At 42.5% G+C, this 27657-nt stretch overlaps 1 protein-coding gene and 1 long non-coding RNA gene across 2 annotated transcripts in view; both read right to left on the reverse strand.

The window, feature by feature from the left end:
- bcas3 (BCAS3 microtubule associated cell migration factor) overlaps positions 1 to 27657 on the reverse strand; it is a 700663-nt gene that overhangs the window by 255217 nt on the left and 417789 nt on the right.
- Positions 300 to 27073, reverse strand: LOC117509359. The gene is made up of 4 exons (XR_004560386.1): positions 27062 to 27073; positions 15290 to 15297; positions 6112 to 6116; positions 300 to 431 (listed from the first exon to the last, which is right to left on the reverse strand). It is a non-coding gene; the product is annotated as an uncharacterized LOC117509359 (long non-coding RNA).

The raw sequence follows: 27657 nt of genomic DNA on the forward strand, positions 1-27657 counted from the left end.
TGTGACTTTTTAAGAAGAAAATCCATTCTTCACTGAACCACATTGTGATCCACCAGAAAGTAGACTTTCATGAGTTTGAGAACTGATGTAAAGGAAGAAACACCAAAAAAAAAAAAAAAAAAAAAAACCCAAGCAAATTAATTCATTGAAGCATACAAAATATGAATTAGTGGCATAGTTAGAGTTTGAAAATGCAAAAACTAAAAAATAAAAAATACTGTGACCAAGCTGGCAAATTACCTCATGATCTAACTTGTATGTCTCTGCCCCTGACCAAGGCAGCGTCTCTACATCTGGAGCTGGTCCCTGGGCACCGGACTGTGGCTACACACTGCCCCGAGTGGTTGGATTGTGTCTAACTGTATTTAGGATAGTTAAATGCAGGGGACACATTTCATTGTAAGTATGCACGTACAATGACAACAAAGGCTCTATTCTATTCTATTTCACTTCAAATCAATGTACAATTTTTGACTGTGGTATTATTGAATTTTATTCCACAATGAAAGGGCTGCTGAGATCTGTAATATTTTATATATATTTAAAATTAATAAAGGATGTGGTGTCAGTCACTCAGCACATCTTCAGTTGATGCTTGGATTCATTTATATTTTCTTAAAAAAAACAGACATCTTCCATTCGTTCACAGAAGTTACTGGGTTTTATTTTTCAATATTTATATATATATATATATATATATATATCTTTTTAATCATGTTAATTTTTTTACATTTTTTTAATTATATATATTTTTCATTAGGATTTTTAAAAAGTTCTATTTTAAAAATTGTTTAATTTTATAGCTAAATGATTTAACACTGAGTGCAACTGCACAAACTGAAAAGAAGATGTTTTTGATTCTGTGAAATTGTTAACTTTCTATTGTGATGCTTCAACTAAAAACTACAAAATCTGCATTTTTTTTTTTTTAAAGTTGGAGCAGACGGGAGCAAAGTTTTAAGTTCCACGTCAAAGAATCATCAAGCAAAAGTTGCTTTGTCCAAAAAATTACAACAAAAACACAACAACCAACAGAAGTTACCGGCGGCGGGGTGGTGGTGGTGTTGGGGGGGGCTGTAGTGTTGCTGACTTCAGGAATGCTGTCGGCTCAGAGTTGTAAACGGAGTTGGCCTTCTCCAACAATGGGGCATATTTTGTGAGATGCTGAGAGTCGATAGCAGGCGTCTGCCGTGACAAAGGGCCACTTCTCCGGCTCCGTGAGAACGGCATGTTAGTGCGGCTCTTTGATACAGGACACTGTTTCTCTGACCACCATTCATTACCGCGGACAACAGTCCACGCAATGGACATTACGTGTGAGGCATAACTTGGCCCTCCTACGTTCTCTCACAGCCTGTGATATGAAGTCAGACGTATGTATTCAAAACATTTGTCTGATTTATAGCACTAGGACACACAACAGTGGACAAAAAACGTAGACTTTAAGCATCCAGTTAGTTTTCTGTTCAAGTTTCCATAAAAGATTGAAAAGAATGACTCAATTTTAAAGAGTAATATGATGCATTCTTAAAAAAAAACAAAAAACTGGTAAAACTTTTTTTTTTTTAAAGAAATGGGAAATTTTCTTTCCTTTTTAATTTACTGTATTTTTTCAACTGTGTGATACAGCTTTATGTAAATTACAAACATTCAGAAATTTATATATATATATATATATATATATATATATGTTAATTTTTTATTTATTTATTTTTTGCTCCCACATTTGTGTCTGGTTGTTGGTTTAGTAGGCTGATTCGTCAATCACTTGGAATTAACTAGTCAAAAAATAGATTATATTCTTTTTATAGATCTATCTATCTATCTATTGACTATAACGCTGCTTAATGTTACACATATATATTACAATTTTGCCAAGTGGCCTTGAGCGTGTAATATCCCTGTAAGTGTCTTATACATTATTTGACCAGCAGATGTCAGCAGTTGCTAATGAACTGTTTAATGAGGCCACAAGGAATGAAGGTTTTGGTGAAGGAACTGGATGGGAAGCAGAGATACTTCCATCAGTCTGCATCTCGTCTTCATGTTATTTAATTCATTCAATCATTCATTAATTGTGGACTGTTTGTTAATCATGAAGTTCCATCTTCTGAGCGATGCTACGAGTGCAACACGTCCAAGCGCATTTGTATGTATGCCACTATATGCGTTAGGGTTCCCGTGCCATGAGACATAATCCAGGCCCATTAATGATGCTGAGAAAGTAAATAATTTAGAAAATAACCCTGTTGTGTCTGATGATTTGCGGGCGTTAATGCTGGATTTTATGGTCGCAAATTCAGTTTTACTGGTAAAAAAGCGTTTTACTGTAAAACGGATATTTGCAACCGGAATCCATCATTAACATCTGCAAATCATCAGACACAAGGGGGTTATTCCCATTCAATCCAATTCCATCATTTGCACGGTTTATTTTTCTGTAAGGACGGTGAAGTTTAACGTAGCAACAGTGTCTTTATGCCAAACTGGAAATTCTGTGAGCAGACCCACAGATTTCTCCAGCTGGTCAACTGCATCGAGGAATTCTGTATCAGAATCCACATCAATACTTTCATATGATAGATTAAAATCACCCATTTGGGATCATCGTCGCTGCACAAGTTTCTCTCGCTCTCAGCTGACAGCACCATGATTGACATCTGCGCAATAACGCGGTCAGGGCGCAGAGTAACACATCAAATGTGAAACGGTCAAATATTTTGCCACCGTCAACGCGATATTTCATGGTCTGAAATTGCACATGATTAACCAATCAGATTTGCGGAACAAATGTAACTGGATTAGAATAATTTTAAAAATCGTGAACATGTCTGTTCGGATTTTAAGGTTTTCCCGGACAATCAGACGAGATTTAATGTTGAACTCGGTGGTTTTGAGCACAGCAGAAATCCTGCACAGTGTGGAACAGTCAAGGTATCAAGACTTTTAAACCTTTGGCCCGGTTTGGACCGGTAACGTGTTTATGTGACCCGCTGGCCCCTGAACGACCCTCTGGGTCAAACTCTAACTTCACTGGAATCACTTTTGTAGAAATGCATAGTTTTCTCTCTCATTAGTGAAACAACGACCAGCCGTCCCCAGCAGCTGGAGGGACACATTAGTTGGTTCTTCAGTTATTTGAGGAAACGTAACACGACTTGTGTCTATTTGTGGCGCGGTACAATTTGTCTGGCAGCCCGGCGCTTTGGCGGAGCGTCGGAAGAATAACACGGCAGAGCCGTCCACATTTGTTTCCACTTATGTTACATGATCTTTAAGGGGCTAATTTGAACAAATCCCCGGCTTTGACCATGCACTGTACTTTCTGAGAGGCCTCTTAGCGTACGTACGCTGGGTGTTAATGTCGCACTCAAAGTAAACAGCGCGGCTGGTTGGGGCCGGCGCCGCACGCCCTATTTCTGGACTCGGCTTCTTCTAGCCTTTTATTAAGAAACCAGATGAAGCTGAGGCTGCCTGGACTCCATAATTCAGGGCTCAGCAGAACATTTCACCACGTTAACTCCTCACATACTGTTGTTGCTTCTGTGTTTTTAAAGACGTTGACACTGAAGACGACCGACTGAAAAAAAAACAGAGAACTCGGATGTGATCACTCACATTATGCTATAATTTGAAAAATGTCTCTCTTTTTGTCCCCCAAAGTTCAGGTCTTTGTTAGATTTGTTTTGACAAAGGTTAAGGTCACTGGGGTCAAAGGTCAAAATTTTGCTTTCACTCAAATTTGGACCAAACCTGGCACACATATTGAGGAGGGTTATGGAAATGCCCAAAGATCAAATTTAACAAAAGTCAATTATTCGGGTCAAGGTCATGTCTGTCCGTTTATCGATTCATTTACAAGTCAGCAGAATAAAGACAGAATGCCAGAATATTAATAATAATCATAATGATAATAACTTGGATTTATAGAGCGCTTTTCAAGACAGCCAAAACAGAGTCTATTAATGTCTGGGGGTTTCAAACTCAGGAATCAACCTGCACCAAGTCCGAGGCCTCTAAAAACCAAGGAAGTCTCCAGAAACTGATGGAAAAACTTCAATGGTTCTGAATGACTAATTTGCATAATTATGGGTTAAGTGTGGAACCTTTGTCTGTATTTAAGGTCCGACCTGAAGGACCAGAACCTTCTTGTGTTTAGGAGCAGGAAAAACATACAAGCAAAATAAGACTTCCAGAGCAAAAACATAGATCTCCACAAGCCAGGATCCTCCTTTGGAGCAATCTTGAAAAGGTTCATGGTACCACAACCAACTGAATAATCTATTACACAAAGATATAGGAAGGTTGAGATAAAAACTTCACATCAGGAAGGAGGCTCAAATTAATCAATCAATTTTTATTTATATAGCGCCAAATCACAACAAACAGTTGCCCCAAGGCGCTTTATATTGTAAGGCAAGGCCATACAATAATTACAGAAAAACCCCAATGGTCAAAACGACCCCCTGTGAGCAAGCACTTGGCGACAGTGGGAAGGAAAAACTCCCTTTTAACAGGAAGAAACCTCCAGCAGAACCAGGCTCAGGGAGGGGCAGTCTTCTGCTGGGACTGGTTGGGGCTGAGGGAGAGAACAGCCTAGAATTAATCAACCTTTGCTTGAAAAGTCCACCAGAACCTCAGGATCATAACTAAAGAACTCATGAAGGATCTGAAGGCATCAAACAGAAATAGGACATCATCCACCTTCAAGAGACAGATCCAGAGATCCGTCACCCCGAAGAACATTGAGCATAAAGGAATCGGCGATCGAAAACCAACGTTGAGGAAAAAAAAGGCTTGGACTCTGCACTGGAGGCTGGGTGTATGTACACTTATGGCCTCAACTATAAACAGTCGGTCAGACAGACAAACAGTCAGATCAACTTCCTTGAGCTCATTTTGTTTAGTTGATTTTTGTCTTTTTAATGTCCGTCTCAAAAGTGCTTCACACAGCAGCTGAATGTCAGGTGTGCAGGGGCGGAGCTGGTCAAATGGGCGTGTCTGGAGATGACGCCACCTCTAGCAGATAAAGACAGCACCTTGTCCTCCCTCACTCTACCTCACCGGCCATTGTTCTCTGATGTCAGAATATAAGAAACACAAGTTGCTCTGATGATATTGAGGAAGAAACCTTAACAACATGAAAAGCAAATAGCATCACCAAACACCTCTGTCCAGTGACCTCAAAACTCCATAAGATCTCCCCAGGTGTCTCTGGATCTCACAGGCTGAGGAAACAGAGACATGAATGTCACTGCTGAGACCAGTGAATGTCTCTAAAAGTTACACACTTTCACCAAATACAGACACACTTCTAATGAACATGGAGACAGACTGCCTGATATCTTGGTGTCACTTTTGGAACATGATCATTCAGTAGACAGTCTTGTGGATAGTTTAAACTCAGCGCTCAAGAGCAGATTGGACAAGATCGCTCTGACAACACTAACATTAACAACCTCCCCAAAAAACACATTCTCCCTGGTTCAATGATCATTTACGTGGTCTCAAGTATAAGACTGGAGGTCTAAAGCAAAAATGGCTTATCTCAAAGTAGAAGTATTCCACCTTGCGTGGCACGATGCTATCTTAGACTATAAGTATGCATTACTGGCTACAAAGCGGACCTATTACTCTGATTTGATCAACAAAAACAAGCATAACTCAAAGTTCTTGATCAACACGGTGGCAACACTTCTGGATTACTTTGAGAAGAAAATACAAGCCCTGGCAAAAATTATGGAATCACCGGCCTCGGAGGATGTTCATTCAGTTGTTTAATTTTGTAGAAAAAAAGCAGATCACAGACATGACACAAAACTAAAGTCATTTCAAATGGCAACTTTCTGGCTTTAAGAAACACTATAAGAAATCAGGAAAAAAAAATTGTGGCAGTCAGTAACGGTTACTTTTTTAGACCAAGCACAGGGAAAAAAATATGGAATCACTCAATTCTGAGGAAAAAATTATGGAATCATGAAAAACAAAAGAACGCTCCAACACATCACTAGTATTTTGTTGCACCACCTCTGGCTTTTATAACAGCTTGCAGTCTCTGAGGCATGGACTTAATGAGTGACAAACAGTACTCTTCATCAATCTGGCTCCAACTTTCTCTGACTGCTTTTGCCAGATCTGCTTTGCAGGTTGGAGCCTTGTCATGGACCATTTTCTTCAACTTCCACCAAAGATTTTCAGTTGGATTAAGATCCGGACTATTTGCAGGCCATGACATTGACCCTATGTGTCTTTTTGCAAGGAATGTTTTCACAGTTTTTGCTCTATGGCAAGATGCATTATCATCTTGAAAAATGATTTCATCATCCCCAAACATCCTTTCAATTGATGGGATAAGAAAAGTGTCCAAAATATCAACGTAAACTTGTGCATTTATTGATGATGTAATGACAGCCATCTCCCCAGTGCCTTTACCTGACATGCAGCCCCATATCATCAATAACTGTGGAAATTTACATGTTCTCTTCAGGCAGTCATCTTTATAAATCTCATTGGAACGGCACCAAACAAAGGTTCCAGCATCATCACCTTGCCCAATGCAGATTCGAGATTCATCACTGAATATGACTTTCATCCAGTCATCCACAGTCCACGATTGCTTTTCCTTAGGCCATTGTAACCTTGTTTTTTCTGTTTAGGTGTTAATGATGGCTTTTGTTTAGCTTTTCTGTATGTAAATCTCATTTCCTTTAGGCGGTTTCTTACAGTTCGGTCACAGACGTTGACTCCAGTTTCCTCCCATTCGTTCCTCATTTGGTTTGTTGTGCATTTTCAATTTTTGAGACATATTGCTTTAAGTTTTCTGTCTTGACGCTTTGATGTCTTCCTTGGTCTACCAGTATGTTTGCCTTTAACAACCTTCCCATGTTGTTTGTATTTGGTCCAGAGTTTAGACACAGCTGACTGTGAACAACCAACATCTTTTGCAACATTGTGTGATGATTTACCCTCTTTTGAGTTTGATAATCCTCTCCTTTGTTTCAATTGACATCTCTGGTGTTGGAGCCATGATTCATGTCAGTCCACTTGGTGCAACAGCTCTCCAAGGTGTGATCACTCCTTTTTAGATGCAGACTAATGAGCAGATCTGATTTGATGCAGGTGTTAGTTTTGGGGATGAAAATTTATAGGGTGATTCCATAATTTATTTCTCAGAATTGAGTGAGTCCATATTTTTTTCCCTCTGCTTGGTCTAAAAAAGTAACCGTTACTGACTGCCACAATTTTTTTTCTTGACTTCTTATAGTGTTTCTTAAAGCCAGAAAGTTGCCATTTGAAATGACTTTAGTTTTGTGTCATGTCTGTGATCTGCTTTTTTTCTACAAAATTAAACAACTGAATGAACATCCTCTGAGGCCGGTGATTCCATAATTTTTGCCAGGGGTTGTAGAAGACATTAGGTTACACATATCCCAGCATGCCTTAACCCAGCCACTATACCAGGGCTCTTCAACTCGTTCCAGAAAGGGCAGAGAGGGTGCAGGTTTTCTTTGCATCCACCCACTCCACCAGGTGATTTCCAATGATTAACCGATGCCATCTGGTCAGAGTGATGTCAATCAGTGAAAACACCTGGTGCACTGGGTGGATGCAAAGAAAACCTGCACCCTCTCTGCCCTTTCTGGAACGAGTTGAAGAGTCTTGCACTACACCCTGTTGCTGCCATCGGTGATACATCACCTAGATTTCCGGAATTTAATTTGATAGTATCTCACTGGGTGCACGGACAAAACTTCTAACTTGTGCTAAAAGCACAACCTGTTTATTTGATCCTATACCAACAAAACTGTTTAAGGACCTGTGGCCCACTCTTGGGACAACTGTGCTGGAAATTATTAATCTCTCATTAACCTCTTGATCTGTTCCTAAATGAGTCAAACCTGCAGTGATTAAACCATTACTTAATAAATCTAATCTTGACCCTAGTGTATTGAAAAACTATAGGCTGATATCAAATCTATCATTTTGTTCTAAAATTCTGGAAAAAGTGGTGTCAAAGCAGCTCGTGGACTATCTTACTGAGAATAATCTCTTTGAGCCACTGCAGTCTGCTTTACACAGGACTCCAGAAACTTAGATCATGCAAGCACTGAACAGAGTTGGATCCAGAACATGTCCCTGAGGAACACCAGAATTCACTGGGAAGAACACAGAGACTCCAGCCCAGTAACTTATTGGGGTTCCCACAATTCTTCAGGATGTCCACACAGATATTTTTCTGTTTCTCATTTGGTCATATAAATCTGTGTAATTCTTGTCTTCTGGTTTATCTACTTTTCTGAAATCTGGCTGGACTTGACAACAATCACCAATGAACTGGTTCATCAACACCTCAACGTAAAGTTAGTGCTGCAGTTTAAATTTGGTCAAATATTTGTCTTTTGTTGACATATTTGATGGATTTGTTGAGTTCTACGTGAGCCACCGCACCAAGAAAAACAAACAGCCTTCAGTTTGACTTTTACACTGAAAGTCCTGATGGGTGGAACATAAAGTCTGTGATATCCTGACAAGATGGACTTCAGACATCTTGAGCTTTGTGTTGGACATTAAAAGCATGTGGTAAGTTGTGTGTCTGTGGTTTCACGCCTGCAGATTCTTAGCACTGTGATAAATCCCGACCTGACCCTTTTCTTCTCACAGACATCTCCGTTGTACCTGTGGGCGAATAATAAGTTGCAGAGACGCCGGTAATCCCTCGGACATTCGAAGGAGGCGCACAGGGGGACGCGCTGCCTTATTGTGTGTCTGGTCTGGACTGGAGGTCACCTAAAGTTACAGGAAGGAATCCCGAGGCTGGCTGGAGATGTGCACGGATGTGTACGTGTTTGTGTGTGAGATCTTTGGACTGGGGAGGGGGGGTTAATGTCTGGCAGATGATCTGTGAATTCTTTCCTCGTGCCCAGAAGGCAAAAGAAGTGGTGGCGTGGCGGTCACTTCTTCAGAACAGTTACAGTCTTTATCATGTTCTTCTTCCCCTGGTGTTGGGAGGGAGGGGCCGGCCTGCTGATTACTACACAGGAGGCCATTCAGCAGAAGCCCCGCCCCCTCCCTTCACACATACACCACACACTCGTTCTCGGCCCTCCAGCCGCCGTCGCTTTCTGCTGTGACGGCGTGGAATCACATTTTGCACTGGTTTGTACAGAAGTGGAGTGGAGGAGTGAGGACAAAGGCGGGGCTGCTTTTTTGGCTCTCAGCACAAAAGCGGCCAGTTTGATGTCTCGCCCCACAACGGAGGTCGCAATGTGTTTGAACCCACAACCCGCTCGTCGCCCACCGCGCTGAGCCAAAGAACAGCTCGGTGACACACCAAAAACACATTTAGCAGCAGGCCAGCCAAACACAAGGCTCCTTTAACACTTCCACGCCGGCCGCCTAACACACACACACACACTGGTGTTGGACAGTACACAGTGTGCGTTTTCAAACCCTGACCCCTTCCCTCCCCTTGTCTCTTTGTAGCCCACACAGTGACTTCAGAGTTTAACAGTTGTGCAGGACAGCTGTGGTGTGTGTGTGTGTGTGTGTGTGTGTGTCCTCTGGTGGGCAGAGTGTGTGTATGTGTGTGTGTGTGTGTGTGTGTGTGGGGGGGGTTAAAGGGGTGACCGAAAAAGGCCAGTCAACAAATCTCAATTGTCCTCTGAGTGGTAGTAATTGCATTTGATTAAAATAATGACAGGGTGGCTCCCACAGTGGGAGTGTTGAAGGCCTGACACACACACACACACACACACACACACACACACACACACACACACACACACACACACACACACACACACACACACACACACACTGTTCACTCACTCACCTGTGACACCACGTGGCGGGACGGCAGGAGAACAGCAGCACATGAAAAAGAAGAAAATTGATTTAAATTAGTGACGTCACTCAACTATAAAGTCAAAACATCAGAACCCAGGATCAGAGAGGATCAGGTGTGGATGTGTCACACGTGTCTCACACTCCTGTTAAGTGTTGTTTGATTTCCCGCCTGTAGAACGCTACGTTTACACGTTGGCTCGAAGAGGCGGACGGCTTTCTGTTGTTCCTGTTGTTCTTTTGCGTTTAATCACGGAATAATGTTAAATGACACCACCGGCGGACGTGAGCGCGGTGTCCTCGCACCGCCACCGCGCTGATAAACTGATAAATTTTACTGCTTTTTGTACAAACATTTGCTCATTTTGAAATGGATGCCTGCAACGCATTTCAAAAAAGCTGGGATGGGGCAACAAAAGACTGGTAAAGTTGATGAATGCTCAAAGAACACCTAATTGGAAACAAGGCAAGTGTCATGATTGGGTATAAAAGGAGCATCCCCAAAAGGCTCAGCCATTCACAAGCAAAGATGGGGCGAGGATCACCACTTTGTGAACAACTGTGTGAAAAAATAATCCACTTTAAGAACAATGTTTCTCAATGTTCAATTGCACGGAATTTAGGGATTCCATCATCTACAGTCCATAATATAATCAGAAGATTCAGAGAATCTGGAGAACTTTCTACACATAAGCGGCAAGGCCGAAAACCAACATTGAACGCCCGTGACCTTCAATCCCTCAGGCGGCACTGCATTAAAAACTGACATCATTGTGTAAAGGATATTACTGCGTGGGCTCAGGAACACTTCAGAAAACCATTGTCAATTAACACAGTTCGTCACTACATCTACAAGTGCAAGTTAAAACCATGCAAAGCGAAAGCCAAACATCAACAACATCCAGAAACGCCACTGCCTTCTCTGGGCCCGAGTTAATTTGAAATGGACAGACGCAAAGTGGAAAAGTGTGCTGTGGTCTGATGAGTCCACATTTCAAATTGTTTTTGGAAATCATGGACGTCGTGTCCTCTGGACAAAAGAGGTAAAAGACCATCCAGATTGTTACCACTGCAAAGTTCAAAAGCCAGCATCTGTGATGGTATGGGGGTGTGTTAGTGCCCATGGCATGGACAACTTACACATCTGTGATAGCACCATCAATGCTGAAAGGTACATCCAGGTTTTGGAGCAACACATGCTGCCATCCAAGCAACGTCTTTTTCAGGGACGTCCCTGCTTATTTCAGCAAGACAATACCAAGACACATTCTGCTCGTGTTACAACAGCGTGGCTTCGTAGTAAAAGAGTGCGGGTACTAGACTGGTCTGCCTGCAGTCCAGACCTGTCGCCCATTGAAAATGTGTGGCGCATTATGAAGCGCAAAATACGACAACGGAGACCCCGGACTGTTGAACAACTGAAGTGGTACATCAAGCAAGAACGGGAAAGAATTCCACCTACAAAGCTTCAACAATTAGTGTCCTCAGTTCCCAAACACTTATTGAGTGTTGTTAGAAGGAAAGGTGATGTAACACAGTGGTAAACATACCACTGTCCCAGCTTTTTTGAAACGTGTTGCAGGCATCCATTTCAAAATGAACAAATATTTGCACAAAAACAATAAAGTTTATTGGTCTGAACATTAAATATCTTGTCTTTGTGGTGTATTCAACTGAATATAGGTTGAAGAGGATTTGGAAATCATATTCTGTTTTATTTACATTTTACACAACGTCCCAACTTCATTGGAATTGGGGTTGTATATGGGTTTTTCCTCTTCCAAGAGTATTTTTTTTTAATAGTCTGGATAATATGGTATTGTATCAGGATTGGAACCTGCCAGCGTTTCCAATTTAGTGGCCCTGCCACTACATTTAGCAACATTTTTGACCTTCCTGACCAATGAAAAATCTTTTCTTGTGATGAGTGAAAACTCTAATGACTTCTATTCCGAAAAACTGTTTTTTGTTTTCTTTTTTGTTTTTTTTTTGGGGGGGGGGGGGGTACGGGCAGAGAAGAAGGGTGGGGACTATACAGTAGGGCTGCAGCTATCGAATATTATTGGAATTGAATATTCTATCAATTATTTTATCGATTAATTGAGTAATCGGATAAAAAGTACAGTTGTGATTTTAAACAATATCAGTAGTGGCAGGGCTCTCCCTAAGCAGTGGCACAATGTCACTGTGCCATCGTGCAGATTTTTAAGTTTAGGGTGTTCCCTGAAAACTTCGAAAAACGGTTGTGGATTGCAGCGTTTCCACAACCGAGTTGAGTTTTTTCCACACTATAACCTGTTAAAGACCCCAAAAAACAATCACATTAGCTAACCACAGCATGTTATCACATTCAATAAAATAAATAAAATAAAAACTTCTTATCAGAGTTTAAACTGCTCTGCAGTACACTGGACAGGACTGTACATTGTATTCAGGGTTTTCACGTATCCCATAATCCTTTGTGCGCCAGAGTTGCTGCAGTCAAAACGACATAGAATCCACATGAAGACAATTGTAAATTAATATTATACTACAACAACAAATAATCCGTGTCTGCTACGTTTAATCTGCGTGGAATTTAATAAGCGCAAACCGATGATGAGTATGAGTATGTTGGCACACGATCATTTAAGCGAAAAAACATGCGATACACAAATTCTTCTGCCAAATATACTCCTTATGTTTTTGTTAACCATGAAAACGCCCTGTCATCGCAAATACAGCATTATGTGGGAACTACTTTTTGTGCAGGAATTCATCAAGCACGTCGGCCGCGGGCGCGTACTAACACAGAATATGCAAAAACTGGACAGTTGTTCGGCCATAACGAGAGCGTCCACTTTTAGCTTGCCATAAGCTATGCTAGTGGCGCTCGTGAGAGTGTGATGACAGCCCCATCACCACAACAGCTCTGCTGCTAGTTTAGTTAGCTTAGCATTAGGGTGTGCAGCAGCTGCTGGTCTAAGTTCAAATATTTTTTACTGTGAGGCACGTTCAGGAGAATGTTGGTCATCATTAGAACCATTGGTCAACCTGCTGAGTCCATGGAAGCAGGATAAAGCACAAAAGCAGACACTTCTTCTTTCTCTCACATCATATGTGTGGTTTTAAAGTTACACATAGCTTGAAATGAGTTAATTTTCTGTTTCTAAACCCTGGGTATGGTGGCCTCCAAAGACAAGGGATTTCATGTTTTCATTTTGTTAATATTTCTATTCTATTTTGGTGTTCTTCTGCTGCACACAGTGTTCAGACACAACAGAAGAAGAAGAAACAAAAGAGCGTGAAAACCGGCGAGTGATAGGGAGGATGTGGTTGCCGGTAGCGATGGCGGGGTGGCGAGGACGTCTAAGCCGGGCTCAGACTCTCATCTCCTCATGCGGACTCGCCCCGTCCCAGCATCCAGCACTGATCTCTTACACCTTCACAGGAAGTTCAGCTGCACCCCCAGAGCAAATGTGCAACCCCCCCCCCGATGAGGTGAGAGCACGGGTTCACAGCAGGAGGAGGAGGTGTGTGTACGAGTCAGCTGGCGACTTCATGTCAGGTTCCTGGCACAAACACGCTACAACTGTACGCAGAAGCAAAATAAAAATGGATGACGTTCACACTTAAAAAAACACACATTCCAACTTTGTTTTTCGTGTGTTCTGTGTTTTCAATGTGACATGAAAAACCTTTGTCAACTGTGACACATGAGCTTGTGTTGATCAGGAAACACAGCTCGCGGAGTTGGCCGGTGCGGTCGATTTGATCGAACATTTAACTGACCACAGTAAAAACTGTGACAGACTGACAAAGTTTACAGTCAATTTTGAGATCATTTTAGATCCTCAAAGCATTTTATTCGCATCCTCAATTCCTTATTAACTGGTTAGCAACTGTGCTAGGTAGTTAGCCTAATTCTGTCACGGCCTGGATACGCGGCCAAAACAGCGAACTTAGAAATAAACATAAGTTGAGAATGTGGACAGAATTCTCCATATCACAAACCGGAGGACAAAAAAACAAACAAAAATGAGTAAATAAACATAGAAATAATTGACCCACAATGCACTGCGTCATCGTCAAGGGATGTTTTTATTTTTGCAGACAGCCGACCAACTGCTCACTTTCACATAATGAACAGTTTGGCTTTTCAGCACCTGGGAACTCTGTTTCATTTCTACATGTGTCTATGAGCCCGCCGTGCAAGTGCAGCTACCAAGGCTCAGACAGGAAGTGTGTGTGTGTGTGTGTGTGTGTGTGTGTGTGAGACGGGATCTCGACGGGATCTCAACGGGAAGAAATAAAAGAATCAAGACACACAAACAGCCTCACATTTCAGCCGCCTGCAGCAGGCAAACGGTTACTGTGGAGAGGTGGGCCTGGATCAGTTGTCTGCCTGGACGGTTGCCATCCACGACCCAAAGTGGTTCCTTGGTGTCCTGGCTGTGGTGAAGTGCGATGCCAGACTTGATTTGAGGTGTGCAGTTGGGTGTCAGTGAATTAAATTAAGTCCCACAGTCTGAAGTTGACTAAAAGTGTCCTCATGTGGATCCAGATTTAAGAACTTTAAGACCTTACATGCATGATGATGCCGCAGTGACACGGGACAGTGTGCTGACACGCAGGGGTTCAGTCACGTGTGGCGACTCAACTTCGTGTGGCAACTCTCAACATGGGGCAGCTGAAAGTTGATCGGCGTCTTGAAGAGGGGCTCGGTCTCCAAACACAGTGTTTACCGTCCTGCAGAGCGCCGAGAAAAGCTGCCGTCTGTCTCCTAACACTCAAATCAATTTCAATGTATTTTATTTATCTAGCTCCAAATCTCAACAACGCTGCCTCAAGGCTCTTCAACACTCAGCGAAGAAATATTTGCATTGTGCAACGTGAAGGATTACAGGAACTATCAGGCATGCAAAGATGACCACAGAAACATCAGGACGTGTGAAAACTGTGTGAATGGCACTCGGAATGCAGCCCTCAGCCGGGGACAGCCAGTCCTCAGACCGCGTGCTGGGATTAAAAACCAAACCATGTGTTTGTTACAATACAGATAATTATTAATCATTCACGTCAGCTTTGTGTGGATAAAATGCTCACTGTTGACGGATCCAGCACCGTGTCAGCACCGGCACCCGCCAGAACCTGGACAGGACTTAAAACCCAACCAATCCACATCTGCAGTCACATACGTGCAAAACCTCATGCACTGTTGTGAGAAGAAGACTGGATGGTTTTAAATCCTTTGTGGTGAAACAGCAGAATTAGCAAAGTGGTTGATGTCTGCACTGAAGAGCCCAACAGGCCTGTTTATACACATTATTCATTAAATAAATATCCAAATATCTCTCCCAGATGCTTTATTTTCCTTCATGCACATCTTCACATAGTGAACTATAAACTGTGCAATACTTTGTTGAATCTGTTTCACTGTACACACACACACACACACTGGACTCACTCTAACCTCTGGATGTGTCCCACTTACACTGCATATCGTACTTCTGGAGTTCTCTTGATGAGTCCTGCCTAGTAGGAATTTGTGTTTGCACATTTTGCTCCAACCAACTGTTGCACAGTTATTCGTCCCACATCACTGCTGCTGTGTCAATGCAAACTGGCCCATATGGGACCAAGAGACACACAATGAATGTTTATGAACCTAATGGTTTGAAAATGTACATAAATTGAAAGATGAAACATTCTGTTCAACGAGGTGGAGCAGAGTTGGATGGAACGTTCCATATGTCACTGACTGAAAACATTCTTTCCATTGCTCAAATGGAAAACATTCATTATTTGTTTTATATGACACCTAAATATGAGGTCTGTTAGAAAACTATCTGACCTTTTTATCTTTTGCAAAAACTATATGGATTTGAATCATGTGCGCTTGCATCAGCCAAGCTTGAACCTTCGTGCGCATGCGTGAGTTTTTTCACGCCTGTCGGTTGCGTCATTCTCCTGTGAGCACGTTCTGAGTGAGCAGTGGTCCACCCCCCTCGTCAGATGCAGCTTTGCTTTGCTGCATCAAATTTTTCCAGAAACTGTGAGAGACAGCCAGGTGGAAACCATTCGGAAGATTCAGACGGCTTTCAGGGACGATTCTATGGGGATCACACAGAGTAAGGAGTGTTACAACCGGTTTAAAGATGGTGCACAATGGCGGAGGGCGCGTCGCACTCCGAGCGGCGATCGACAGGCTGAAACGACCAGATCATTTCCAAACTGAACACTGTGTTGATCCGGAACGTCGTCTGAGTACCAGAGAAATGGAAAGAGGAGGGGAGGAATTCGCCACGGAGCCGCTAATGGCGCGGGACAAAAGCACCTCCGTGTTTGTCTCACAGGACATGTTATAACATGCCCAGCTCTTGCACCATTCGGAAGATTCAGACGGGTTTCGGTGGCTTTTCAGTCGTGTGACTATCCGAGAAATTGTGGACGAGCTGGACATGCCACAACATGTCCTGTGAGGCTTCATCACGGCGTTGTTTTTTGTCCCGCACCATTAGCGGCTCCGTCCTGACACGCAAATTCCTCTGCACGTCTTTTCATGACAAAAACTCCTGTAACAGTGAAATGTGGTGAAAAAGTGCTATGTGCACATCTTCTGCCATTTCTGTGGTAGTCAGACGACGTCCCAGATCAACATAGCGTTCACTTTGGAAATGATCTGGTTGTTTCAGCCTGTCGATCGCCGCTCGGAGTGCGGCGCGCCCTCCGCCATTGTGCCCCGTCTTTAAACCGGTTGTAACACTCCTTAATCTGTGTGATCCCCATAGAATCGGCCCTGAAAGCCGTCTGAATCTTCCGAATGGTGTCCACCTGGCTGTCTCTCACAGTTTCTGGAAAAATTTGATGCAGCAAAGCTCAAAATCGTTCAGACATTTTCCTCGCAATGAAAATCCGACAAGGGGGCTGGACCACTCCTCCCACAAGGCGTGCTCACAGGCGAATGACGCAACCGACAGGCGTGAAAAAACTCACGCATGCGCATGAAGGTTCAAGCTTGGCTGATGCAAGAGCACATGATTCAAATCCATATAGTTTTTGCAAAAAATAAAAAGGTCGGATAGTTTTCTAACAGACCTCGTAGATCAGTGTCATTTGAAATTTGTCTGACAGTTCACATCTCCTGGCAGAGCAAGAGTTGTAACAGCATTTTTCACTGCATTCCAGCAAAAAAAAAAAAAAAAAAGTTTCTACGGCCACTAAAGATGTCCCCACGAACACCGCGGCTACTGGATTTAGCTTCTCCGCATCATTTTTAAGAATAACTAATGGAAACATTCAATAATGTGAAACGTATGGGAGAAAAATGCACAACAAATATGAACAGTAGTGACGTCACTCAAACAACGGGACAAATAATAAATGTCATATGACGTAGAGTCGGACCGTTCCCCAGTATTAAGAATCTTTATACTTTACCACTGTGGTCTTGGTGAAGTGCTGATTATAATACCACAACTCACTGTTAGCATGAAGCAACATTACAAATAAACAAACAAAAGCCATGACCTCTTCATTCATGGTTTTATTTTTTTTTGCGTATCCGTTACTGCGCGTTGCTTTTGCTGCTCTCTGCGTGTCATCTCGTTGTTCCAGTCACGCTCACAGTAAACACACTAATACACAGAATGGCCACAAACGCCTCACGACGGTCAGGCCGGGCAGGCTCTGTGGATTTTGACAGAGTGGACACTGGTATGTGTGGAAGATTCCGGAGCAGTTTGCTGGCTGCAGCTCCAGCCAGACTCCTCGGAGTTCCTTTCAGAGCGAAAACAAAAACATTTGGAATATAAAACTCACAGTAAGAGCACATCTCCTATTTGTTATCACTCCTTTCCGGGTCTCATTTCCACTCTCCTCCATGTGCACACTGCAGTCTCTGTCCGGAAATTTGCCCCCCCCCCCCCAGATGTAGATTTTGAGAGGACTAAAACCTGCAGGGTTATTGTCTTGGACAAATAAACCGAGCCGAGTGTTGATGCAGAGACGAGTATCAGTGAGAAGGAAAAAAAGCCTGCAGAGAAAGAGAGGTGGAGAGAAATATGTGATGGTCTTGCGCCCTTTCCTGCGAAGGTTTCTGGCCAGGCGGTAAACATGGCAGCGTCTGTCTGCAGTGTGAGCGGTGGGAATTGTGTTTGTGTGTTTATGGATGTTTGTGTGTGTGTGTTGCAGCCAAATGTCCAGCTGCTGATAGGTGTCTGTTTACAGGCTGAGTCACAGAGCGAACAGCGACAACACGCACACGGTCCATACGCTCAAAACGCCTGAAAACCGCCCAAAAATATTTAAGTCTCAATAGGTCAAAAACACTAGTTCTGTGTAAAGAACTAGAACAGAGTCCTCCACTAAGGTATCTCAGCCACTGACAGAATACCATCTTTAGTTCCCCCACCACATCATATGGGCTTAGTGATGTCATAAAGCAAGAACGTTAATGAGAGAAAGAAAAAAAATGGAGATGGATCTGGCCACTGCATCGGTGCAAGTGGCATCATGCACGGCGCACACGTCACCACTGACATGGTTGAGGCACACGAGGGGCATGTCCAAATACAAATCCACCTTGATACTTACTCATAGCGTAATCTGGGCGCAAAGGAAGGTGCAGGTCACAAGGGGGCATATTTCATCTTAATTAATCGTGACAACTAAAAATTTGTAGGTTTGGATTTAATCACATTTTGCATCGAAACTCTTGATTCTTCTTTTCATGTTTCCATTTATTACATTTTTGCTTTCAATCCAGTTTCATTGTGCATCTTGGTCCAAGCAGAGAGTGTGTGCATGACAAACCCTTGTTTGGAAGGCGTACCTGAATATCTCAATGTAAGACTAACACGCCCACAGGCGTGCATGTACACGTGCACACATAGTATATAAACGTGCGTTTTTAGACCCGTCGGTCCTGGTGTTTATCTCTGGACTGTAAAGTGTGAAGTGGATGAGAGTCGACGGGACACCAGTCCATCACAGGTTAGTTCCCCAGCAGACACCGGTACCAGTTTAAAGCTGGGCACACTGTGCCAATGCAGATGAAGTGTTTTATGAAAGGACACAGACAGGTAGTGTGACCGGGAATCAAACCCAAATGAACGACCTGATGTTAGAAACAGAAACATCAGCCTCAAAAACCACACTTTTGACTGCAGATCTCTGAGGGGGACTGTGCCAGCGGCAATCCTTTTGAGGAGTAAGGGTTTACAATCAGTGGGGTCTAAACCAAGAACGAAGCTGATCACTCACGGGGCAATTTCTGAGAAGCTTCCTAAAGTTTCACGTTCATCTGAGCAACAGTTGTCATTTGCACAGACAGACAGACCTGATTACAGGACTTCCTCCTCCTTCAGGGGTCAGTGAGGGTAAAACTTAAACTGTGATGAGAAGATTACTCCAAGCTCCACCACAGGTCAACACTCCATGAGGTCTGGGTTTCACATTAATAATGGAAACCCAAATAAAACCTAATAAAATAACCTTTGTTGGTTCATTCCATGATTTGTGTTGTTTTTTTAATGGAGTAAAAATGAACAGCGTGCATCAGTCAACGAGAACTGTAAATAAATAAATAATCCTGTAATTTCATTTGCTGCAAGGGTCCATGTGCCAGCGCTAATGAGTTAACAGTATGCTGAATTATATCACCTGAAACCATTCCTGGCGTGGATTTACTTCATTATCATGTTCCTGAGTTTGCCCGGATGAACACAGAGGACACGTTTGGAATTCCACAGTTTGTTCATTTATTCAGAATAACACGTCATGGCTCCATTAACTGGTTTAACATTTCAACGCATAACGTTTTACCAGTTTTACTGTTTGCAAAAAGTTAATTTTACGTATCTGCGGCTTCAACATTAAGACATTTTAATCGTCCTACAGATAAAACAAAGACGAGTTACACGCCAGCAGACAAAATGTGATCCCAAGTCAAACAAGCACCAGCAGCTTGATGTCCAAATTTAATGAAATTAATTTTATTTAGTAAAATTAAAATAATCAAATTCTCAGTTAATTTTTTATAATAATAATATATAATATAATCATAATATATATATATATATATATATATATATATATATATATATATATATATATATATATATATATATATATATATATATATATATATATATATATATAAATCAAATATAATAAAAATAATAATTTTTTTTCAGTTAATACAGAAAAAAAAGACTTGTACCTCATCCAGTCTTTCATGGTGATAATGTTACTTGTTGTTTCCTGCCCACAGAAACGGCACCATGTGGCTGACAGCAAGGAATCATACAGTGGGACAAATAATTATTTGATCCACTGTTGATTTTGCAGGTTTTCCCACCTACAAAGAATGTAGAGGTCTGTCATTTTTATCGTAGGTTCACTTCAACTGTGAGAGACAGAATCTAAAACAAAAATTCAGAAAATCACAATGTATGATTTTTAAATAATTAATTTTCATTTTATTGCATGAAATAAGTAATTGATCCAATAGAAATACAGACCTTAATATTTGGTACAGTAGCCTTTGTTTGCAGTTCCAGAGGTCAAACATTTCCTGTAGTTCTTGACCAAGTTTTCACACATTGAAGCAGGGATTTTGGTCCATTCCTCCATACAGATTTTCTCCAGATCTTTCAGGTTTGGAGTTTCAGCTCCCTCCAAAGATTTTCTATTGAATTCAGGTCTGGAGACCGGCCAGGCCACTCCAGGACCTTGAAATGCTTCTTACGGAGCCCCTCCTTAGTTGCCTTGGCTGTGTGTTTGGGGTCATTGTCATGCTGAAGACCCAGCCATGACCCATCTTCAATGCTCTTACTGAGGGAAAGAGGTTGTTTGCCAAAATCTCACAATACATGACCCCATCCATCCTCCCTTCAATACGGTGCAGTCGTCCTGTCCCCATACATCACACTGACAAAATGAGGAACCTTGGGGTAATTTTTGATCCTACATTGCCCTTTGACCTCCACATTAGAAATAATACGAGGACTGCTTTTATCCACCTGCGAAATATAGCAAAGATTCGTCCCATCCTGTCTGTGGCTGATGCTGAGACCCTGATTCATGCGTTTGTTGTAGATTGGACTACTGCAATGTTCTATTTTCTGGTTTGCTGCAGTCCAGCATTAGGACTCTCCAATTGGTTCAAAATGTTACAGCCAGACTTTTGACAGGAAGCAGAAAGTTTGACCACATTACATCCATTTTGGTGTCTCTTCACTGGCTTCCTGTCCCAGTGAGATCAGATTTTAAGGTTCTGCTACTAGTCTATAAAATTGTTCATGGACTGGCACCTCCCTACCTAGCTGACCTAATTAAACCCTACGTACCGGCCCAGGCTTTGTGTTCTCAGGGTGCAGGACTACTTTGTGTCCCTAGGGTGAATAAGAAGTCTGCAGGTCACAGAGCTTTCTCTTATCGTGCCCCTGTTCTGTGGAATGATCTCCCTGCGTCAATAAAACAGTCAGATTCTTTACAGACTTTTAAGTCCAGACTTAAGACGCACTTATTTTCCCTTTCGTATGGCTGTCATACTGGCATAGTATGTTACTACGCTTTTTACTCTTTTAATTCATTTTATTAGTAAACGGAGCATGCCGCGGCCTCAACTTCATCTAAATTCTGGGTCTTTTAGTGAAGTTTATGGCTAGTGGCCGGCGATCACCTTAGTATTTCTTCTGTTTTCTTGTTGTTTAATGCTGACAAATTATACTGTACTTCTTGTCTTACTGATGCCCGATTCTGTTTTTTCTCTCTGTTTAAGGTGCAACTCCATCCACAGATGGGAGTTGTATTCGTGTTGGCAATCCTCCTGTCCTGTGCACCAAAAGCATTTCCTGTATATTTGTTTTGTGAATTGTTGTGTAATTTATGTTTGTATCATGGCCCAAGCAGATGGTCACCCCTTTGAGTCTGGTCTGCTTGAGGTTTCTTCCTCAGAGGGAGTTTTTCTTACCACTGTTGCTCTGGGGGTTAGTAAGGTTAGACCTTACCTGTGTGAAACGCCTTGAGGCAACTCTGTTGTGACTTGGCGATATATAAATGAAAATAAATTGAAATTGAAAATCAAAATTCTGCTGGGGATGCGGGAGGGAGCTGACCCTGAACAGACTGCCAGTTGATCTCAGAACTAACAACACTCCAAACTTATTCAAAGAATTTTTGAAAATGAGTGTAAAATGTGTTTGTCACCTTTAGTTTGCTGAAACTGTTAAAACCAGAAAATCTCTCATTTAGAGTATTTTTAAATAAATTTAAATCACATTAAATCAGACAGTCACTGTGCAAAAAGGTGTGCTGTAAAGGTTCCTGTGTGCTGTAAAGGTTCCTGTGTGTTGTTAAGGTTCCTGGGTGCTATTAAGGCTACTGTTTGCTGTTAAGGTTCCTGTGTGCTATTAATGCCCCTGTGTGCTGTTAAGGTTCCTGTGTGCTGTAAAGGTTCCTGTGTGCTGTAAAGGCTCCTGTTTGCTGTTAAGGTTCCTGTGTGTTGTTAAGCTTCCTGTGTGCTGTTAAGGTTCCTGTGTGTTGTTAAGGCTCCTGTGTGCTGTTAAGGCTCCTGTGTGCTGTTAAAGTTCCTGTGTGTTGTTAAGGCTCCTGTGTGCTGTTAAGGTTCCTGTGTGTTGTTAAGGCTCCTGTGTGCTGTTAAGGTTCCTGTGTGTTGTTAAGGCTCCTGTTTGCTGTTAAGGTTCCTGTGTGTTGTTAAGGCTCCTGTTTGCTGTTAAGGTTCCTGTGTGTTGTTAAGGCTCCTGTTTGCTGTTAAGGTTCCTGTGTGTTGTTAAGGTTCCTGTGTGTTGTTAAGGTTCCTGTGTGTTGTTAAAGCTCCTGTTTGCTGTTAAGGTTCCTGTGTGTTGTTAAGCTTCCTGTGTGCTGTTAAGGTTCCTGTGTGTTGTTAAGGCTCCTGTGTGCTGTTAAAGTTCCTGTGTGTTGTTAAGGCTCCTGTGTGCTGTTAAGGTTCCTGTGTGTTGTTAAGGCTCCTGTGTGCTGTTAAGGTTCCTGTGTGTTGTTAAGGCTCCTGTTTGCTGTTAAGGTTCCTGTGTGTTGTTAAGGCTCCTGTTTGCTGTTAAGGTTCCTGTGTGTTGTTAAAGCTCCTGTTTGCTGTTAAGGCTCCTGTTTGCTGTTAAGGTTCCTGTGTGTTGTTAAGGTTCATGTGTGATGTTAAGGTTCCTGAACTCATGCACCCCAGGACACTGATCTGCACTGGACCCCAGAGGTCATGAGGTTTGACATTTTGGGAGCACCCAGGAGTGAACACGGCTGTAGGTAGGTTTGGATTACCACACACACACACACACACACACACACACACACACACACACACACACACACACACACACACACACACACACACATTGGTGTGATGAGCGATATGTCAGAGACAAGCAGCACATGTGCGTGCCACACACACACACACACAGATGGCTTCAGGGGGAATCGAGCCGTCGCCTCTCAGTGACCTCCAACAAAAGCAGCTTTCAGATCAACATTCACGCTCTCAAAGCGACCGCTCAAAACCAACAACAAAAAACAACAACAACAACAAAAAACAAAAACTGTTTCCATTTGTTTACTCGCGGTGGCGTTTCGTGCTGCACCAAAGACCCAAAAATGTGAAGCCCGTTTGGCGTCCCAACCTGAAATTGCACTTCTCATTGACGCGCTAACACCAGACATTTCGCTGCTCCCGAGTGGTGATATCTTGAACATGTGCACAAACACCTAATTGTTTTTGTTTTTGCAGACTGAAGATCCATTGTCCCGAATTTACGATTTCTTATAAAATGTGGAGCTGCGGCCCACACGTTGGGGAACCACTAAAAACTCGACCTTCCTGGTGTGTAACACTTTGTGGTGACTTATGATTCAATGGCGAGCCCAAGAGCTGTCCGCAGAGGAAAAGATAAAAAGGCGAGAAGTGCGTGTTGCTCCCAATATGGATAATTTTCTCATGTATAATCCGACAAATAACGGCAGCCAAAGCAGCCAGCTTGACGAGGACACATTGGCAAATTTGGAGAGCAGCGCGCGCCAGCCGACACGACAAAAGTTAAAGTGAGCCAACTTTTTTATGTACGCATTACGTGCTGTGTATCTCAGTAAGGGATAATGCTGTTGTCGTGCGATCTGCATTTTCTGAGTCCCTCTGTTCATGCCCAGAAGTCTAACTCGGGCGAATATCTGTCATTTTAGGTGACTGGGCGTGAACGTCGGGCCTCTGAAAATGCATACCGCCCTCCAGAAGCATGTTATTGTATTATTATATTTTTTCCTCATTAAGGAGTCAGTTTTACCTTGTAGGTTTTTTTTTTTCTTTCCCTGTAGTAAGAAGGCAGCGTAGTGTGAGCAGCTTCCCAAACAAACACCTGAGCCTGTGAGCCACAGGAACACAAACTTCGCCTCGGGCTTTGACCAATATCACAGTAGTTCTTATTTGAGGCCGTTTCATTTCGTACAGCGCTCTCTGACGAACGCCGATAACGCGGCTGGACTCGGACACGCTCTAACGGACGTGGCTCCGTTTACTAAAAGCATTTAGTGAGGTTTGACGTACGAGCTGAAAACATATCCCAGGTTTTTTTATTTGTATTATTTTTTTTTTTGGGGGGGGGGGGGGGGGGGGTGAAGCAGCTCACACAAATATCAATAAACATCGGTCTTCCGTCTCGGAAGCTTCCTTCTTTATTTGATTAGCCTGCAGACGGAGGGAGGGTCGGGGTGAAGAACACAGCAGTCATGCTCTTTTGCTTTTCTTCCTCCTTTCCCTTCCTCTGCAATCTGCAGCCTCCTCTTAATGGGAATGGGAAGTTTGGGAAGTTTGGGGGGGGGGGGGGGGGGCGCTTGCCAGCCTCCAGGCTACTTTCAACCCTTCCCAGCTGTTTTTCTGTTCGGGGGCAGAGGGCCTTTTTCCCCCCTCAAGTGTGTGTTTTGGTGGGATTTTAATGTTTTTTCATAAACAATTGCTGCGTCCAGCACCAGCTGCTGACCCCGGGCAGGGCCGGACCCGGACTGGTTCTTATTTAGGAGACTCAACTGTGCAGCATGAATGCTGCACTGTTCCTGGGATTAGCCTGCTAGCTATAATGCCATGAAACAAGATAGTTGAAAGTGTTAGCAGTGACAGCTGTCAATCACTGCAGATATGTTGCATCCAGTAAATATTAACGGCACTTCACATTTTGTTATGTTACAGCTTTATTCCAAAATGGAGTAAATTCTTTTCCCCCTCTAAATTCTACACACAACACCCCATAATAACATGATTTTTTTTTTTTTTGCAAATTTATTAGAAATAAAAAACTAAGAAATCACATGTACATAAGTATTCCACGTTTGTCCATTTTAAAATTAACTTGTTCTAACTACAGTTTCAGTTGAGCAGTAGAGGTTTTTTTTTAAGAATGTTGTTATTTGAGCTTAAATAAAATAAAAAATATAATAAAAATAAGTCACAGCAAGAAGGTCATGGGTTCGATTTCCACCTGTGGCCTTTCTGTGTGGAGTTTGCATGTTCTTCCCGTGTTTGTGTGGGTTCCCTCCACGTGCCCCGGCTTCCTCCCACATCCAAAGACATGCAGGTTAGGTGGACTGGAAACTTTAAATAGGTGACACACTGAGCTGATATTCTGGTTTGGTATCAGACAAATACTGATGAAAATGAGTGGATCTGATATCAGAAATGAAAAAACAAAATCCAGACTGACCAGAGTCTTGTACCACAAACCGGAGTCATGTAGATTTGTATATTTTCCTTTATGGCAGCAGCATTTTTGTTCCACAGGTTGACTTAATGTTTTCTTAGATGGCTCAGTTAGCAAAGTACAAACAGACAGATTATTAACATATTGACTGTATTAAGACATTGGAAAAGAAATCTGATTGGTATCAGTAGATACTGAAGGTTCTACTGATACTGAAGTTCCAGTACTGGTATCTTATTGGTAAATACATAAGGTTACAGTATCTGTATCATATTGGTAGATACTAAAGGTTCCAGTTTTGGTATACTGAAGGTTCCAGTATCGGTGTTACATTGGAAGATACTGAAGGTACTAGTATTGGTATCGTACTGGTATTGGTCGATACTGAAAGTTTGAGTATTGGTATTGCATCAGTAGATACTGAAGGTTACAGTATTGGTACTGAACAGGTATCGGTAGATATTTCAATTCAATTTATTTCATTTATATAGCACCAAATCACAACAAGGTTGCCTCAAGGCGCTTCACACAAGTAATTAAATTGGCTGTAGGTGTGAATGTGCTTGTCTATGTGTCGGCCCTGTGATTGACTGGCGACCTGTCCAGGGTGAACACACGTCTCACTGTCCACTGGCACAGGCTCCACCCTCCCTGTGAGTCTTAACTGGAATAAGAGGATTTAAGTTATCAAGCATCCACTCTGACAGTTAATCACAAACATCAATGTTAATGTTTTTTTGTTATACATTTTGCTCATACTGAGGCTGTATAACAGCTTTATTATGACAATTATGGATTGCAAAAATTAGAAAATAAAAAAAAAATCACAAATGTGCAAGTTCTCTCAAATATGTAATGAGGCATAAATAATTTCATGAATTTCCACAATAAAAAAGTTCATGTTCTTTCTGCAGTGCTTCATGTCAGAGACATAACTGCTTGTTTCTCTTGTGAGATCTGGCAACACTGGCCATGAGTCAACTTCGTGTCCACTGCAGCTAAAAAAGCCAAAGTTCTCAGGGTTTTCGGTCCATTTTTATGCTCACTGACACGTTTTGTCTGAGCCTCGGCTTTGGACTTTCACCTCGAGTGTCTCGCACACGCACGCAGCACATGCGCGCGCACAGGCGCACACACTTGCCCGCTCTTTGTGCTGGGTCGCCTTTGAATCTCATGGTAATACTTCATTATGGCAGCACTGTAATTTGTGCGGAATGAGGACTTCAAACAAGCAGCGAACCCACACACAAACCGGCTTACTGTAAGCGTGTGTGACCTCCATTCTGCCGGGACCGCTGTCGGTGTTTTTCCTGGATTCCCAGAACAGTCCAAAATACACGCGGACAGTAATCAGAGGCGCTGTGAGCTTATAATTGTTGGAGCTGATTACAACGTGGAAAGTAATGGTTCAAATTGGGAGTGGAACACAATGCCAACGGGTACACAGTGAAAAGTGAACTCGGGGACACAACGATCTGCAGAGCTCCTGAACGCCACCCAGAAGACACGCCTCCATCTCAAACCTGCAGCCAGTGTTTAAAACTCAGCTCAAACCAAAGCTGAGCACAGACAGATGGACGGATGGACACACCGACAAACAGACGGAAGTCATGTTTTCATCACCACCTTGATCCTAACTTAAATCATCAGGAAGGTGGTGAAGGTCACATCTTCAACTTTGATTCTGACTGTATAACTCCTGTGTATAGGATTCAAAGGATTCAAGGATTCAAAAGAATTTTATTGTCATATGCACAAAGGAACATGTTCCCTGCACAATGAAATGTGATTAATGCCAGTTAGGAGCAGAAGTCGCCTTTAGGCGCCCGGGGACCAGCTCCAGATGTATATCCCTGCCGTATAGAACTTTGATCCTGCATGTAGAACTTTGATTCTGTGTGTATAAATTCAATCCTGCATGTAGAACTTCGATCCTATGTGTAGAACTTTGATCCTGTGTGTAGAACTTCAATCTTCAATGTAGAACATTGATCCTGACTGCAGAACTTCGATCTCAAATGTAGAACTTTGATCCTGAATGTAGAACTTGGATCCCGAATGCACTAGAATCAGGATTGGTTACATGTACTTAGTTAACGACTGAGTATATGTGACATGA

The sequence above is a fragment of the Thalassophryne amazonica genome, chromosome 4 (assembly GCF_902500255.1).
Source record: "Thalassophryne amazonica chromosome 4, fThaAma1.1, whole genome shotgun sequence".
Classification (NCBI taxonomy): domain Eukaryota; kingdom Metazoa; phylum Chordata; class Actinopteri; order Batrachoidiformes; family Batrachoididae; genus Thalassophryne; species Thalassophryne amazonica.